The sequence below is a fragment of the Sus scrofa genome, chromosome 3, assembly GCF_054392235.1.
Source record: "Sus scrofa isolate SSC_HxYL_T2T_F1_AM1 chromosome 3, Sscrofa_HxYL_maternal_Yorkshire_Landrace_v2.0, whole genome shotgun sequence".
Lineage (NCBI taxonomy): Eukaryota > Metazoa > Chordata > Mammalia > Artiodactyla > Suidae > Sus > Sus scrofa.
This window is the reverse complement of record NC_139385.1, coordinates 132,622,817-132,640,454: the sequence shown is the minus strand read 5'-3', so window position 1 is coordinate 132,640,454 and position 17,638 is coordinate 132,622,817. Positions and strand designations below refer to the sequence as shown.

At 38.5% G+C, this 17,638-nt stretch overlaps 1 protein-coding gene across 4 annotated transcripts in view; it reads right to left on the bottom strand.

The window, feature by feature from the left end:
* The window catches only part of LOC146404944 (uncharacterized), a 488,622-nt gene that overhangs the window by 463,063 nt on the left and 7,921 nt on the right, over nt 1-17,638 (bottom strand). Inside the window, exon 1 of one of the 4 annotated variants that reach the window (XR_014839803.1) lies at nt 8,054-8,137. The exons of the other annotated variants lie outside the window; for them this stretch is intronic. The gene's annotated coding sequence lies outside the window, so the exon portion shown is untranslated. Of the gene's footprint in view, nt 1-8,053; nt 8,138-17,638 lie in introns of those variants that run through there. 4 annotated transcript variants of the gene reach the window in all.

The window sequence follows — 17,638 nt, the reverse complement described above, 5'->3', positions numbered from 1 at the left end:
CAACAAGGGTGAAAGTTCTTTCATCCTATGAGACCAACAATTCAGTCTTTTAATAGGAGATGCTTGCAGTAAGAGAAATTCTAGAAGCCTCCAAGGTCATATTTTCCACTAACAACATAAATAGCAGTTATTGAGCTTAAAGCAAAAGGATTCCATCATAATATCAAAAGAAGAAATATTCCTCAAAGTAACATCAAATAAATTTAGTAAAAAATATGATTCTAAACAAACAAAAAAAAATCCAAATCCTTAAACAAAAATGTAATGGGTTCATAAAAATAGGACAAATCCTATCTCTACCATAATGAAATCATTTGCATTGATATAAAGTCTGTCACCCTCCAAATGCAACTTTGTAGATGCACTCTCTATTTTTTTATGAAAAATTAAGAGAGTTATAACTTTACCAATGTGATACATACCAAAAAATACCTCAAGGTTAAAAATATATTTAACTGGAGATCCCGTCATGGCTCAGTGGTTAGCGAATCCAACTAGGAAGCATGAGGTTGCGGGTTCGATCCCTGGCCTTCCTCAGTGGGTTAAGGATCCGGCATTGCCGTGAGCTGTGGTGTAGGTTGCAGACGCAGCTTGGATCCCGTGTTGCTGTGGCTCTGGTGTAGGCCGGTGGCTACAGCTCCAATTAGACCCCTAGCCTGGGAACCTCCATATGCCATGGGAGTGGCCCTAGAAATGGCAAAAAGACCAAAAAAAAAAATTTAACTAAGAATACTGCATACTTCTGCTATTGATTTCTCACCATCAAAGAATCAACTGTGCAAAATAGTTTCAATCAGTTCATCTCTGCGTCTTCATCAATAAATGACACTTGAAATATCCATATAGATTTCACATTGACAGGTAATATTTCAATTCACAACCATTTTACTCTATATGCAACATCCTCAATACGTTATATGAAAGAGAGAGGCAGAGATAGGAGAGAGACATATATTATCCATGAATGTGGGCCCTCAGATTCGAAGACAGCCATCTCGTTCCTGAAAATAATTGTACACTGCTCCCGCTAAGCTCTCTGTTTTTGTAAAATGGTAGAAAATGGCAGCACTGTTGGGAAGTGACTGGGCAGTGATGCTTTGTCAGCACTGGGGGGAATGGGTTGGCTAAATCACTTTAAAAGAGTACAGCAATTTGTCAGTGCTTAAAATGCAAAGGGCTCTCTGAATGCTAAAGGAGAAACTTGGCACACAAACCCACCCCAACTTTAAACCAAAACGTAAGTGAGTGAGCCACTCACTGAAGAGCACAATGGGGGACAGGACTCTAGAAAGTACATTTTTTTTTTTTTTTGTCTTTTTGCCTTTTTTCTAGGGTCGCTTCCTGCGGCATATGGAGGTTCCCAGGCTAGGGGTCTAATTGGAGCTGCAGCCACCGGCCTACGCCAGAGCCACAGCAACACGGGATCCGAGCCGCGTCTGGAACCTACACCACAGCTCACGGCAACGCCAGATCCTCAACCCACTGAGCAAGGCCAGGGATTGAACCCACCACCCCATGGTTCCTAGTCGGATTCGTCAACCACTGCGCCACAACGGGAACTCCCTAGCAAGTACATTTTTAAGGTGGACTATTTCAAATATCCTGCATCTGCATGTGGGTTGTAAGATTTTGACCTTGCTGGTTACTGCTTCTTCAATAACTATAGATGGAATGACAATAAAGCACTCTTTTGGGTGCTTTGAATAATATTAATATATTTAATCCTCATCTAATTCTCAGATAAGAGAAATGAGTCACAGGGAAGCTAAGAAATTTGCCCAAGACAAGTGGCAGAATCTGAATTCAAATTGAGGCAGTGTCACTCCAGAATTCTTATCATGAAATGCAATGCATATAAATAGACAAGGAGAGAAATAAAAGGCTGCCCAGGGAAAATAACACTTTAGAAAACCCTCCTCATATTCTTAGTACTTTCATATATATTTTTCCAATAATATGTGCTCTCTGTTACTCAGTCTTCAGAGGTGTAAAATGGGGAGAATATCTGTTCTTTCATTTCTAGGTAGTTATAGGAGTCAAAGAACATAAAGTATTCCTCTTGGAAAAAATTAAAAAGCACAAGCAAGAATAGGTTTATATGATATGATCAATGAATCAGCATAGAGTGTAACACCCAAGAAATGTTTCATAAGATAATTTTAAATTAATAATAATAAGTCTGGAAGAAATAGCACACCACAACTACCAATATTTCAGTAAACACAATTCAAACATAAGAGAAATCAGGCTTGAAGATCTAAGCTCTCCCAAAGGATCAGCATTGATGTGACCATCCACTGACACAGAGCCCTGAGCAGAGCAAAGCACCAGGAGCCAGTGACAGAAGCCCAGCCTCAGCTCCCAGCCCAAGATGCATGAGTTTGAACATGCCACTTCCCCTGACTTGTTTTCAGCTTCTTCATATGAAAAGCTATATCAGCCACAACTCTTTCTTCTGTATGGCACTGCTTCGTTGAGTACTGGGACTCAATGCCACTGCAAATAATTACAACTCTAGAATTTTGAGCGTCCTCCATCTCCTAAGACAGGGGCTTGGTTCTGTAAAGTAGAACCTCAATGACTTCAGAACAAAGAGTAAAGAAGAGGCAAGGCATTATTACCAAAACCTATTGGTTCAACTCCTTGGATTTCTCTTATATCTACTGCTCCCTAATCTACATGTCGACAGCCAAGGCCCTCGTTCAGGTCCTCATCTTTCATCAGGATTCTTTCAGGAATGCAGAAGAGTCATAACTGACCTCTTTTCCATGAGTCGCTTTAAACAGTGCAAAAACCTTCCTTGCCTCCAGAGTGATCTTACTAAGAAGTAATTTCATCATTTCAGTGCCTGTTCTGAAACACTGTAACATACATACAGGTAATATAGAAGTACCTTCTGAGCTTGGGGATAACATGATCTTTTGAAGGAAAACAGGTATAACAGTTGTATTACAGATAACACTGATCATTTCTACTAGATGTTAAGGAACAAGATCAAAGTGGGATAATCAGTCAGGATTAGCATTTTGTTTGCATTGTCCTAAAAGTAGATTCTGAGGCAAGAATTGAAGTACGAGAAGTATATTTGGGAAGTAACCTAACCTATTATTGTGAGGGATGAATAAGTGACTTACAAATGGGAGGAAAGCCAATTAATGTGCGTTAATGGATATAATGGGGAACTGGGGAACTTCTATGAGAATGTGGAGCACATCTCAGAATTGTCCCACTGAGAGGTAAGGAAGTTGTGATATTTGTCCACCAACGCCTGACTCTCTTTAGCCAGAGAGTCATTCCCGGGACATAAATTCCTCAGAATTCTCCTTCTAATGAAGGCCTAACATGGTCCAAGAGCATACCCTCAGATGGAGAAATGCAGGAAACAAACTATCACTAAAAGATATCTATGGGGTTGACCAAGGGGATATGGTTAGGGCAGTGAAAACTGAATAAAAGAGAAAGTTATAATCCTTCAATGGTATTGTCAGATCAGAACATCAAGAGAAGAAAGGAAGTTTGCAGGAGCTGGTAAGGAGATTCCAGAGAGCAATATTTGAGTATTTGACCAAACTTTTAGAAGAACAAATCTTTTTTTTTTTCTTTTTAGTCTTTTTAGGGCCACACCCACGGCATATGGAGGTTCCCAGGCTAGGGGTTGAATCGGAGCTACAGCTGCTGGCCTACACCGCAGCCACAGCATCGACAGATCTGAGCTGTGTCTGCAACCTACACCACAGCTCACGGCAACACTGAATCCTTAACCCAATGAATGAGGCCAGGAATCAAAACCTGTGTCCTCATGGATGCTAGTCAGATTCGTTACTGCTGAGCCATGATGGGAACTCCTAGAAGCAGAAAAACCTTAAATCCTGATAATTCCAGTGAATGTAGTGGAGGTCTCTCCTGCAGCGGTTTATCAATAACAACCTCATCTGCAATTTGTCATCTACCATGCCAGACACCTTGTTAGACACTGAGTACTTTATCACCTCCTTACAACAACTTAGCAACTGAGGAAACTAAGGTTTGGATGGACTCTGATGTTTCAGAGTCACAGAGGTAATAATCTTGGCCCCTTCCCAGCTCTATTATCTTGGACCGAATGGACTGAAACTCTCCCATTAAGTAGCTGTGACTGCATGGCCTCAGCTTTCCTCACTGTAGAGGGAAGATATTGTGCTCTAAAGCCCCTTACAGCTCTGACAGCCTTATGCACTCTGGAACATCCTCACTGAAATTCACATCTGTGTTAGGTGTGCAGAATTTAACATCTCCTGATGTCTAGTAAAATAACAACCACTAGAGCAATTAAATTCCGGGCTTTTTCTACTCCCCATTGTTTATGTTTTTTCCACTAACTTGCCCTTTTTCTATATATTAAAGAACATGTCAAATTTTGACAGAAGTATTTCTCAAGATTATCTAGTTCCCTTTGTTCCAGTACATTCATATCATGATTACAACTCTCTGATGTGAAGAGGAATCTGGATATGCAATGTAAAGTATAGTCTATCCAATTCAATTCAACATACATTCACTGATTTCCTATTCTATTAGCCAAGCTATATACCAAACACATTTGGCAGCGCAGGGATACATAAATCCTGATTCTTGTCTTCAAGAGATTTATAATATTGTGGTGAGAGAGAGAAGTGATATTTAAAAAGCTCTTTCTCATCTATTATCTTTAATCATCAAAATGATCCAGTATGATAACATAGTAAATATTAATACAATATATTTGTGAAAACTATAGATTATTTTCTCTTTATCCTTTACCCAAATAGAATTTTATTGGGATCATTTCATGGTTAATATCTCTATTCATAAGTGTATCTTTGGAGTAAATATTCTCCATAATTTCTGGAATTCCCAATACTTATTCCAACTTGCAGAATCCTCATATGGCTCTTGACCTACGGAGAAAGAACTACACTATGATTTGAAGGCTGAAATGAAAACATTGACATTATCCCCATCTCAACCAAAATATAATTCAAAAGAAATATTATCCTTTGGGTAAGCATAGAAATACCACCATGAAATACTTGAAAGATGCATAAGGGATGCTTCTTAGCAGATCTCCCATTCAACTCGTTTGGCCAGTGCAAAGCATTGATGGATACAGAAAATTGGTGATAATGCCTATCACAGCTGCCTGCCATATTGGTTTCCTTACTGGAGTTATCTGCTCCTAGTTTTCAGTTATTGATAGAGAAAATGCATTTTTATCCATTCCCATAAACAAAACAAAACAAAAAAACCACTAAAAGTAGTTTCCTTTCACTTGGTAGGACTAAAGTGTCCCAGCTTTAGTGTCCCAGGAGTGATAAGAATGACAGCACTGTTCTGTCAACTCCCCAGTTCTGTGTCATTACTTTCCTAGAACCTCTCACATTTCTATAGTATATCATGATGATTCATCCCATTAAAGACATTATATCACCTCTTTGGAAAAAATGTCTATTCAGTTCTTCTGCCCATTTTTCCAAAGAAGGATGGCCAATAGGCAAATGAAAAGATGTTCAGCATCACTAACCATTAGAGAAAAATGCAAATCAAAACCACAAAGAGGTATCACCTCTTAGCTATCAGAACGGCTGTCATCAAAAAGACCACAAATAACAAATGTTGGCCAGGATGTAAAGAAAAGGAAACCTCTATACACTGTTGATGGAAAGTAAATTGGTGCAGTCACTGCAGAAAACAGTATGAAGGTGCCTCAAAAAACTAAACATAAAACTACCATATTATCCAGCAATTCCACTTCTGGGTATATATCTGAAAAAAATGAAAGCCCTATGCGCCCCAATATTAATAGTAGCATTATTTCCAATAGCCAAAATATGGAAGCAACCTAAGTGTCTATCAATAAATAAAGAAGCATACACACACACACAATGGAATACTACTCAGCCATAAAAATAAGAAAATTTTGCAATTTGCAACAACATGAATGAAACTGGAAGGTATGCTTAGTAAAATAAGTCAGAGAGAGAAAAACAAATATTGCATGATATCACATATATAGAATCTAAAAAATACAACAAAGTAGTGAATATAACAAAAAAGAAAGACTCACAGATATAAAGAACAAACTAGTAGTCACCAGTGGGGAGAAAAAAGGGAGGAGAGCAATATAGGCATAGGTGATTAAGAGGTACAATCTATTATGTATAAAATGAGCTACAAGGATACATCATACAACATGGGGAATATAGTCAATATTTTATAATAACTATAAGTGGAGTATAACCTTTAAAAATTGTGAACAACTATATTGTAACCTGTTTCATATAATATTGTACATCAACTATACTTTAATAAAAATTAAATAAAAAAGAAAGAAACATATTATATTGATGGAACATAGAGCTGCAAGTTGTTTAAGAAAAAAAGGGTAGTGTTTAGTCAACATTGTTAGGTAAAAAGGCAAGTCACACCACATGCAGGTGTTCTACTTGAATCATTTTACTAAGTAAGACGGCCACTCTCAATGGGACTTAGGGCAAGAGAAGATAACCAAGCTGGTTCCGACTTCAGGGCAGATGGATCTGATATATGTCCTTAAAACTCAGAACATCTATTAGACCGAAGTCCCTTCAGTTTGGGCAAATAATCATATCCTCTACAACAAGTAAGCAATTTTCTTTTAAGAAATAGTTCCCAACTTACTGCTAAGCTTGGAGAAAGACCATGAGAACATGAGCCCTCCTCATTCATGAATTTTCAGACATTTCAGTAGGAAATTGGATCATCACAGGGCGTGAAATCGACACCAACATCGGGGGAAGTACCCTTGTTCACACCAGAATCACACAGAAAAACTAGATTCCTGCTCATTTTCCAGGCTTGGGTTTTAAGTGCTGATTTGTTGCTTAGATATGAAACCATTAAACTTACTGTTCAGCACTCTGTGGAAAGTACAAAGCACCCTTCAAGTACATAATGCTATAGCTCTTTCTCTGCAACCTAAGCTTCCTGTTCTGCAGTTGTGTTTTCTTTACTGCTGCACTGTCTCTGTAAAATCAGCATTGTCTGCTCACTGGATATGAGAACATTGTTATTAAACACTCTTTAGTGTATTTTAAAAATCACATACTTTCTTTTGGGAATTAATCTAAAACTAAAACCCCATTTCATATCATTATGACAATTGCTATGAAGCCCTATTAAATATGATGCTGCAGAAGCAGGAGATAATGATAATTGCTGTTTAATGGCATCAAGTTCAAGTCCATTGCAAAGAACACCCTCCAGAAATTATAGCCCCAGCAAGGGGAAATATTTGAACCTGCTGGCATTTGTAGCTAAGTAATATGATTAAAATAAAATTGTTAAATGGCAAAAGCGGCATCCACAGGCATCAAAATAATCTGCATTCTTAAGCATTTGTTTGTTGGTTTGTTTTCAAATCTTGGGATGCTTAAAGTATACACACTGCCTAACACAAAGGGGAAAACATGACCAACTTCATAGCCTGAGGATTCCTAGTGGTGTTATTACCGACATTACTAATGGCATCCAGCATAATTAAGAAAAACATGGGATGTACAATCCTAGGTGTGAATCCTGGTAACCTCCTGGCTGTGTGATGGTGGGAAAGTTACTTAATCTCCCTGAATTTCAAGGTTGGCTTATGTTTTAAACGAGAGAGCATGTGTTAAGCTCCTGCCACAGCACCAGACATCAACTAAATTTGAAAAAACAACACCTAGTGTTAGTGTCCTCTGTAGTCACTCTGCTGGCAAAGATACCCTAGAGGCGCCCTAAAATAGTTCAGCTTAAACTGAGAATAAGGGAAAGACTCAGCATGATGGGAAAAGCTAAAACATCATGATGGTGATTAGCATGCAGCTCTTGGCTTAGAGAAATCTAAAGAGTTCTTTTCGTAGCTGGTGGTCAATCCCACATAACAAAAAGATGGAGCTATGCTGAGGAGGCTTCGAGCCTTCCAGGAAGAAGAAGGAAATCTGAGCTGCTGAAGCTTAGCTGCCTAAATAAGTCAGCTGATGGGAGAGGAAGTCAGGGGAAGTCAAAGAATAATACATACTGTGAAAATCTGATGTGCATGTACAGCCACAGTCTGGAGAAGTTTCCAACCTCTTCTATGCTTGTTCTAATCACCCGGTTTGACAGAGAAAACCTTTGCCCCAGTGGATTCTATAAAAAGGTTCAGGGAGTGAATGTTCTACAGAAGCTGTGTAATGACTTTCTGTCTGGAAGCAATGGTCAAAAAAACAAAGTCTACACTAGAATCAAGCCTATTTCCAGGGATAAAACTGGGTGAGCTCCAAAAGCCTGCAAGTGCTTTTCGGGGGGCGAGGGGGAGGGAGAACAGAGTTAGAGGTACTTTTTATCAGCTCAGGTGGAGACAGATTTGCATTTAGCTTCTGTTTGTGAAAGTAATGCTATGTACTTCATCCTTAAGCCTGTGGTGACCAATATGAACGCATTTTTCCACTTCTATATAAAATAATAATTGGTAACATTTACTGAGCACTTAAGATGCTCCAGGCACAAAACTCTTTAAAGAGACAGGGTGGAATTTGCATCTGAGTGAGCACAGTCAGGATATAAGGAGCTCTCCCACAGACTCTGCAGGAATTGCTTTCTCCTGTCACATGTCTGTCTGTGTGAATGTGATTCAGATTCTCAGGAGGCCAGATACAGAAAAGAAAGATTCTGCAGCTCCACCACAATGACAGCCTCCAGTTATTCAGATTCTTTCAGATTAGCCTTTCCTTAATGAAGAATTTGGTTTCTGATACCAAGCCTACAGACATCCTTCTGTCACCCTGCAGTTAGTACCCTGATTTTCCACTCTTTGGCTAGCTGCAGTATTAGTGCCAGCAAGTTCTGTGCATTTTAAAGCTCATGAAGGGATTGTCATTTCACCCTGTGGACGTCGTGCTCCTTCTTGCAATACTGACAGCTGACTCAAGTCCAGGTTATGATTAATGACAACTTGGTAGGGGTTTTACATAGCACTTTTCATCTCCAGATTAGAAAGGTTCTGTACGAATTCCCTCACTGTCCCTCCCAGCAGGATGGAAAGATTTAAGGAGTCAGAAAGGTTAAGCTACATGCCCAATAAGCAGTAATGAAAGGAAAAACAGAAATCAGGTTCCTCTGGGTTTAAGCCACTACAACTATTCACAGAATCAGGATGTCTTCCATAAAGGAAGAGACACAAAAGCAGTGCATGTAGAAGTTCGTAGCACAGATGGAAAGAACTGCAGTACTACTGGTTCACAAACTGGCCCTCATGCCAAGAAAGCAAGGAGAGACCGAAGAAAAAGGCAGACCTCTCCAAATTGGTAGGAGGCAGGTTTAACAAGCAAGGGAACTTGCATACGAAGCTTGTCTTGGGCACTGCAATATAGCAGGTACCCAAATCCATGTACCAGAATCTTAAGTTTAAATAGAGGCCTTACCCAGGTTCAGGCTCATGTAGCATCCAGATTCCTCTTGTAAGGCAATGTCCATGAAATGGCTCTGGGAAATGCAGATGCAACATACATTCCAAGGGCACAGGAGGGGGCGAAACCTACAGCTGTCCAGGTCCAGCTCCAAGTCAATAAGAAGTCATGTCGTCTCAATTACATTCTCCAACAAATTCTCCTTTTTCCTTTGGTCTCTCAAAATCTATTCATGACTTTGAAATAGATTCATTAATCAGGCAGAACTACTATTATTCTAGTTACTGATCAAGGATCCTGAAAAAGGGCTTGGAGAGTTGCTACTGGTTTGGGTTCTGTGGTTTATTCATAAGCAGGCATTTTTTTCTTTTTTCTTTTTTCTTTTCTTTTTAGGGCTGTACCCACACCATATAGAAGTTCCAGGCTTGGGGTCAAATCAGAGCTGTAGCTGCTGCTGGCCTACACCACAGCCATAGCAACATGGGATCTGAGCCTTGCCTGTGACCTACACCACAGCTCATGGCAACACTTGACACACTGAGGGAGGCCAGGGATTGAACCCAGTCCTCATAGATACTCGTCAAGTTTGTTTCCACTGAGCCACAACAGGAACTCCATTTTTGTCATTCTTGTTTCAAGATCCACAATAATCAGGGAGAGAGACCCACTTTGTGTGTTTGAACTGGGCAGAAAGTTCAAGACCTGTGTCATCAGGCCCACCAAAACCACAGTGACTCCAAACTCTCCCTCTTTTTCAAACTCTGAGCTGGAGAAGAGGCTCTTGAGGACTGTATAGGACAATTTCTGACCTACCCCTTTTAGCAGAGGGAGGCCAAATAACTTAGTAAAAAAAAGCTGTGAACTCTTAGACGAGCTGACTTCAAGCCCTGCCTCAGACCTGGCTTTCTATGAGACAAGTTCTTAATCTTCCAATGGACTGTTTCTGGAAGTAGAATGAAAATTTTGCTCCAAGAAAATTAAGGATTTTTTTTTTTTTTTTAAGAATCAAGTTGGGTCAGGAGATCAGCAGAAATGGAGGAGTAAGAATACCTTGAGCTCACTTCCTTTTCACGGGCACACCAAAATTACAACTATTTACAGAACAACCGTCAATGAAAAAGGACAGAACCCATCAAAAAGATCCTTTACAATTAAAGATGTAAAGAAGAAATGCAATGAGGAAGGACAGAAACATGGCATAGTCAAGGCCCATTCCCCAGGTAGAATAATTACCATTGCAGAGTTTCTGCTCAAGAAGTGAGTGGTCTGAGCCCCACATTAGGCCCCCCAACCCAAGGGCCCTGCACCAGGAAAATGAGCCCCCAAATCATTTGGCTTTGAAAGTGAACAAGACTTACTTTCAGGAGACCCAGAGGGCTGTGGGAAATAGAGATTCCACACCTAAAGGGCATACCCAAAATCTCACATGCTCCATGACACAGGGCAGAAGCGGTAATTTGAAGGAGCCTGGGTCAGACCTATCAGCTGATCTCAGAGATTCTCCTGGAGAATCAGGAGGCAACTAGAACTCACCCTGGAAACACAGACACTGGAGGCAACCATTTTTGGGAGCTTGTTCTATCATATGGACAGTGATGCTGGCAAGGACCATTTTGGAATCCTTCCTCTATCTTATTTGCCTCAAGACCCAGACCCACCCCCACCAAACAACCTGTGGGCACCAGTACTAAAACACCCTAGCCTAAGCAACAAACTGGGTGAGGACACAGCACCACTAACCAGTAGACAGTCTGGCTTAAGAGCCCCTGAGCCCATAGCTATCCCTGGACATGGCCCTCCCCACCAGAGGGCCCAAGACTCAGCCCCACAAACCAGAGTGCAAGCACTAGACCCAGGACACCCAGGGCCCTGCAGTTGGAGAATTGGGGACCAATTTCCACCCACCAGTGGGCAGAGACCAAAATCTACTGAATAAAACAACAAAACTATAAAACACTCTTGAAGGACATAAAAGTAGACTTTTACAGATGGAAAGACATACGATGTTCTTGATTAGGAAGACAATGCAAGAAAGATTCTAATTCTTGCTAAGTTATGTTGTAAATGTAATGTGATCCCAGTAAAAAAAAAAAAATACAATTTTTTCCTAAAGCTAAACAAGTTGATTACAAAGTCTATTATTAAAAATAATAACGTGCAATAGTAGCTTGAATATCTCTGAAAAGGAAGAGCAATAGGATGGGATAAGAAGTGGCTAAACCTACTGTATAGTAAAATACAAATGCTCTAAGAGTAAAACAATTGATATTTTACATGGATTGAAAAATATATCAATAAAATTGAATTAAATATCTAGAAATAGGACCAGATGCATATGTATATTTAGCATTTTAGTACATTTAATAAGCAAATCGGTGGAGGAAAGAATAATGTTTAACATGTCATGTTGGGGTAACTGACTATTAAGATTATTTTTAAAAAGGTTAAACTGGATTGTTTCTCATACTCCAGATCGAGACAATTACTAGTGGATAAGGCATTTAAATGTAAAAATTGAAAACATACAAATATTAGGGGAAAAGCCTCGTTAAATTCTTTATAATCTTGAAGACATTCAAATAAGCAAAAGAAGAAAGATTAATAAATGCGATAAACATTTTTTTAACTATGGCAAAAATAAATCAAAAGCAAAATGGAAAAGACAAAAGACACATAGATAAATTTTTGCAACATACATGACAGACAAGGATTGGTATTCCTAATACAGAAAGATGATAAATAGATAATTGTTTAATATAGAGAAGAAAAACTCCAATAACCCTGATGGAAAATGAGCAAGAGATATGAATATAGGTTTAACAGAAAAAGAAATGCAAATGACCCTTTAATATGAAAATATGCTCTATGTCATTCAGAATAAGAAAGCTGCATATTAAAACTACGAAGACATCTATCAGACGTCAAAAATTCAAAAGTTTAATAATGTATTCTGCTTGGTAAGGATTTGGAGAAATAGTCTCATACACTGCTGATGTGAATGCCAAACAGTACAATCACTAGATAGCAGAATTAAGCAACCTTGCTGATTCTAAATCTGGAGCAATACACATACATTTTTCATTTTGAAAAATCAAGGGAGTTATCAAAGTCTGCTGGAGTTGGATTAAGAGTACTCAAAAGCCAACTTCAAGGAACACTAACTAAAGACAGGATAATTTGAGCAGCATAATCAATATTTTCATGAGATTTGAAAACATCGTATGTATTTTTAAATACTTCTAAAAATTAAAAATTAAAAGACAACTTAATCATTACCACTGAAGGATATTAGAAAATTCAACACATAATTCTGAAAAATATTAACTAAATGAAGAGTACTAAGCATTTGTCTTGCCTTTCCTGCATGAACAATATGTACCTCAGGGTAACCAAATGGATGATGATGGAAAGTAAACTTTTTAAAAAATTAGAAATAATTACTAAAGAACAGCACCACTTTGCAACTTGTAAGGAAACAATGGATGGAGCAATGCTCCTTAATGACTCTGAAGCCATTAGGTGAAAAGCGGATAAGGAATTTCATAATGACTGGGTCACACTGATGATACCTGAGCCCACAATCTGAACTTCACATCACAGAAAGAAAAAAGTCAACTATTATATTGCACCTGAGATAATGAAACATGAAGTTCTCACCACCGTGAAGTATTCTTGCCAAAAATTTGAAGCAAAATCTAATTATACCTCTAGATATAATCATTAAGTTGAACCATATAAAATGGCCAATACTTAACCATTTTGAACTACAAAAATGCAATTTCATTTAATTCAATCCAATAGGGAGAGCAGAGAGATAAGTTAAATTTAATAGTGAAGTAATCGGCAAAATGTTAGCAGTGCAAATCACTCCGTTTCCTCAACAGTAAGACAACAAAATATTTTAAAGGAAATTTTAAAAGGAGAGGGAAGAGTACTTAGAGACGAAAAAGATTTGAGATTTACTGATGAAACACAAAATATGGATCTTATTAGGATTCTGATTCAAATAATCCTACTACAAAAGAAAAATGAGACTTAAGAAAAATTTAACTGAGTATTTGATGGCAGTAAAGAACTACTGCTGGAGTTTCCGTCGCGGCTCAGGAGGTTAAGAACCCAACATAGGAGTTCCCGTCGTGGCTCGGCAGTTAAGGAACCTGACTAGTATCCATGAGGACACGTGTTCAATCCCTGGCCTTGCTCAGTAGATTAAGGATCTGGTGTTGCCGTGAGCTGTGGTGTAGGTCGCAGACACGTGGTGTAGGTCGCAAACACGACTCAGATCTGGCATTGTTGTGGCTGTAGTGTAGGCAGGCAGCTACACCTCCAATTCAACCCCTACCCTGGGATCCTCCATATGCTGTGAGTGCAGCCCTAAAAAAAACAAAAAACAAACAAACAAACAAACAAAAGAACCAAACATAGTGTCTGTGAGGATGTGGGTTCAATTCCTGGCCTCACTCAGTGGGTTAAGCATGTAGTATTGTCACAAGTTGCAGTGTAGTTATCAGACGTGGCTTGGATCTAGCATTACTGTGACTGTGGCATGGGCCTCAGCTACAGCTCCAATTCAACCTCTGAAACTCCCATATGTCACAGGTGTGGCTGTATTAAAAAAAAAAAAAAAAAAAAAAAAAAGAATCACTGTTAATTTTTTTGTACTTTAATGGCATTGTGGTTATTTTCAAGTACTTCTTTTAAGAGTTATATACTAGACTGCATTACAGGTGAAAATCAATTAGTCTGGGATTTGCTTTAACTTAATCTAAAGAGTAGCTGTGGAAAAGAAGAGATATGAGCATAGGTGAACAGGACTGACAATATGTCGATAATTATGGCCGATGGGTGATTGGTACATAGAAGTTCATTAAAATAGTCTCTATCATTTTGTATATATGTATGAGATTTCCCATCATTTAAAAAAATGGGGAAAGTATATTTAAACTCTAATCATCTAAGGGTCATTGAAAGTCTCTTATCAGGGAAGAACAGATTCATCAAATAATAAAAAAAATGAAATATCCATTCTTGTCTTGCAATTTTCTATGGTACACATAGAAGCCTAATATAACTGCAATCCTTTCAACCTGACTGTTTGAAGCCCAAAGCAAAGGTAGCTCCAGAACAAGTGGGTGGCAGACACACTTGCCTTACAGCTATTTTTTTTAGAGATAAATGAAAGAAAAAAGTCAACATGCAGGTCAGATCTTTGTGATTCTCTAATGCTCCAACAGATCAGCTAGAAAATGTTTCCACAAATAAATCAATGTTGTATAACTCAAGGACAGGAAAGGTTGTGCAAAGTTTGTGCATTTTTTTAACAAAACTTTAGAAATGAACCAATTTAAACTACCTAAGCAGAAAGTTAAAATAACATTACTTTTTTCTCTCTAAAAGAAACAGATCTATATTTTCAAATACTCTTAGTAATCCAAGACATATTAATATTTTCTCTGGGCAAAATTGTTTATGCTACTAATTTTCTTAAGAAATCTTTCTTTAAGGATATAAGCATAAAATTAGGTTAATGCCTTGGTGTATCTTTTTGGATTTCATGCAGACATCCTAGTATTTTCAAGATTTAATTCCTACCATCCTCGGAAATAGTAACTTCCTCTTCTGTTTTACCCCTGCCACATGCTTCTTCACTGTTGTGGACACACTCAAAAGTGGCACTAAAGTATTTCTGCCCTGTGGTGTTCAAGTTATTGTGTAATCCAGAGTTCCCATTGTGGCTCAGGGCGTTAAGAACCTGACATAGTGTCTGGGAGGATGAAGGTTCTATCCATGGCCTCCCTAATTGGGTTAAGGATCCCGTGATGCCACAAGCTGTAGTGTAGGTCACAGATGTGGTTCAGATCCACTTTGTTGTGGCTGTGGCATAGGCTGGCAGCTGCAGCTCCGATTTGACCCCTAGCCAGGAACATCCATATGCAGCTGGTGGGGCCACAAAAAGAAAAAAGAAGTTATTGTGTAATTCCCTTGACTTGAGCAGAACCTGCGACTTGCTTCTAATGAATATAAGGTAGCAGAGATGACTGGATATCATTCCTGTCATATTATGAAGGGACACTGAGATTTGTCACTCTCATGATTAGGTTATGAAATACATAAGCCTCTTTCTAGTTAGCATGCATTAGAGAAGCTTTCTTGCTGGCCTAGAAGCAGTAAGTCACTATACTGTGATTCAAGAAGGTCACATGGTATGGTCTCTAGGTTTTGAGGGCTTTAATCCTATGACCATAGGAGATAAACTTTGCTAACAACCATGGAACCTGGACGAGGATCCTGAGCTCCAGAAAGGAAGGAAGCCCAACTGAAACCTTCATTACAACTTTGTGAGATCCTGAGCAGAGAAATCAGGTCAGCCATGTCCACACTGCAGACCTATGGAAACTGTGAGATAATAAAGGCACATTGTACTAAGCTGCTAAGTCTGTGATCGTCTGTTAGGCAGCAGTAGAAGATAATATACTAGTGAGCACACTTCCTGGTCACCATCCCATGTTCAAATGACTCTTTCTGTTTAGAATGACCTCTCTCCTTTATTCACTTCTTATATGCTTTTGCAAATACATATGGCGTCCTTTAAGATCCCATTGAAACATCTTCTCTAGTAAGTTTTTCCGGTTCTTGCTTCTACCCATGATCCCACCATCGGCATTTATCTATCTACATTGCCTTAAACATACATCTATTGGTGTGAATATCATCTTATATTATAATTACTTATGGGCTCCATACCTCACCAGACACTGAGTTTCATTTATTTATTCAACAGGCATTTATTTCCTGCACATAACATACTAAATAGTATGCCAAGTGCTGGGGAGATAAACTTGAAAAAGCCTTTTCTCAAAAGGAGAGACTATTTCCTATTTATTTTATGTCTCATGATGAGTTCTGCTTCTGGAACATCAAAAATAGGGGCTCTAGGTGAATTTGCCAAAACACCAATTTTCCAAAGATAGTTTGCTAAATGACCAATTCATCAAAAATTGCCAAGCTCCTTAGACTGGTTTCTCACAGCTATTTCACTTTGAGAGGCAGAGACAGGTTCAGAGATTAAGCCTGAAAAAAACTGAGAATTTTATTTAAGAAAAAGCACTCCTTGAATTTTGAGACACCTTTAGACTACCCAATATGAATCCCATGAAACACTGATATTCAGCCAAGTGGAACTCGATAGGGAAAATACTCTAACAAAGTTGAGCAATATGCTCATCTGGTGAATTAACTGCAGCAAACTGGATTGCAGATTATAATTCTTATCTCTTTGGTAGAAACAATAAGAGCAACAGTGGTTTTAAACAAGACAAGATCCACATGAGCAAGAATAGTTGGAGCGACCACCCTGAAACATTCAGATCACAACTTAAGCTTTGAAAGAGGAAAAGAATCTAAAGGAATGGAGGGAACTTTGGGGAAAGCTAAGTATTTACAAAACACAGTGAGACTATGTTTTCATCAAAGCAATTAGGTCTGAATTTAATTTATTAACTATTGGAATATTATAAATTAATTATTTACTTATTTGTAGGACATATAATGATAAAACAGACATTCACAAAGAGACCTAAGGATCAGAATGTTGTATGAAAGACAAAATAATGACCTTGAGGATAAATACATTGCCCTTGCAGTCAAATTGGGAGGATTTAGGAGGAAACATTGGGTTACAATTTATTCTTGTATGTTCCATGCTTACATCAAAAGCAAAAACAAATGGAATGACATTCTCCTTAACAATAACAATAACAATAACCAAAACACAAGTATATCTTCTTTACTAGTTGTTTGGTCTTACCCATGTCCTACATGGATCTCTCATGGCAGTATTAGCAGTTGGTTGTCTTTACTGCTTCTTGATCATGTGTCTATCATCAGACTTTTGTAACTTCATAAAATGAGCTCAGAATATTCCTATTTCAGAGAATCGTTTGTGAAGTTTTGGATTTACTTTTTCTTTCAGTGATCAGTAGAACACATTATCACAACCATTTCGGCCTGGTGTTTTTCTCTCGTTACAGGAATATACATGTTTTAGTATTATTGTTATTATTATTATTTTTATTATCTTTTGTTTTTTTAAGGCCACACCCGCGGCATATAGAGGGTCCCAGGCTAGGGGTCTAATCTGAGCTACAGCTGCCGGCCTATGCCAAAGCCACAGCAACGTCAGATCCAAGCTCCGTCTGTGACCTACACCACAGCTC